Here is a 1218-nt window from a genome sequence, read left to right as displayed (position 1 = left end):
CTTTCAGGCTCTGTGCCCCATTTCCAGCCCCAATGCATCCCATCACCTGCATCCTTTTGGGCTCTGTGCCCCATTTCCAACCATTGGATGTCAGCAGAGCAAAAAAAGGCCTTTAGCGAAAGGAGCTCTGGCACAAAACCCAACGCCTTTCTGCTCCTGAGGTTCCCCCCCCGGATGTCCCCAAAGCCACAGTGGGGTCTCATCCTGACTTTGGTGGTGACTTTGCTGACTACAACCACAATTTGAGGTCATTGGAAGGGGAAAAGATGTTGGGATCCGAACTCATCAGTTTGCGCTGTTGGCTGTGATCCGGTGTGCGAAGGTGCCTTTAGGTCACGGCTTTCCATGGGTGTTTTATTATGGGAGGAAAAAGTCAACGCCGCATCAGACATCAGGCGTGAAATGGTGTCTTTTTGTGTTCAGGGGGGCCAGGAGCAAAGCAAAGAATCAGAAAATATCCATTTATTTGGAGGGGGGGAAAGCAAAAAAGCCTTGATCTAAGGTCAATTTTCCGTGCCTGTAATTACTGATCACCTGCATGTGGTTTTATTGCCTTGTTGCTGCCCCGTTCCGTGGCGGTTTGAGTTGCTCTCCTTTATTTCCCCACAGAGGAAGCTGGGGTCTCAGCACCCGGAGCTCCTGAGGGACAGCGGGCCACAAAGAGCCAAAGTCGGGGTGTCCTTTTTGTAGGTTGGAGGGGCCCTGAAGATCGCAGTGCCCCAGTGCTTGGGTCGTCCTATGGGGCATCCTGAACCAGATCTTATTTCCCATAATTTACCTTATTATGGTGCTTATTCACCATAAAATGTCGCTGTTCCACTGGGGCTTCACCCTTCACGAGCTGGTGACCCTCTGATGTCCTCAACGGGGATCTGCCCCCACGTTTCTCATCCGTGTGGGCTCTATTTGTGCACAGCACTGGAATTGCTCCCATTTAGGTGTAAAAGCTCAAGGTGAGCCCTAAGCATCTCCCAGCCAACGCCTCCGCTGGGTTCCCATCCCCATTGGGTCCCCATCCCCATTGGCTCTTCAGTCATTGGGTTCCCATCCCCATTGGCTCTTCAGTCATTGGGTTCCCATCCCCATTGGCTCTTCAGGCATTGAGGTTCCCATCCCCATTGGCTCTTCAGACATTAAGGTTGGGTTCCCATCCCTGTTGGCTCTTCAGTCATTGGGTTCCCATCCCCATTGGCTCTTCAGGCCTTGAGGTTGGGTTCC

The 1218-nt window shown here is 52.4% G+C and overlaps 1 protein-coding gene across 3 annotated transcripts in view; it reads left to right on the top strand.

Annotated features, from left to right (window-relative positions):
• LOC122190768 (E3 ubiquitin-protein ligase TRIM7-like) overlaps positions 1-1218 on the top strand; it is a 10573-nt gene that overhangs the window by 7960 nt on the left and 1395 nt on the right. The window lies entirely within an intron of this gene.

Source organism: Lagopus leucura, unplaced genomic scaffold, assembly GCF_019238085.1.
Source record: "Lagopus leucura isolate 7727_CA_CO unplaced genomic scaffold, USGS_WTPT01 200-0_obj-0_obj, whole genome shotgun sequence".
Classification (NCBI taxonomy): Eukaryota; Metazoa; Chordata; class Aves; order Galliformes; family Phasianidae; genus Lagopus; species Lagopus leucura.
The sequence above is the reverse complement of the archived record's forward strand: the minus strand, read 5'-3'. Positions and strand labels throughout refer to the sequence as shown.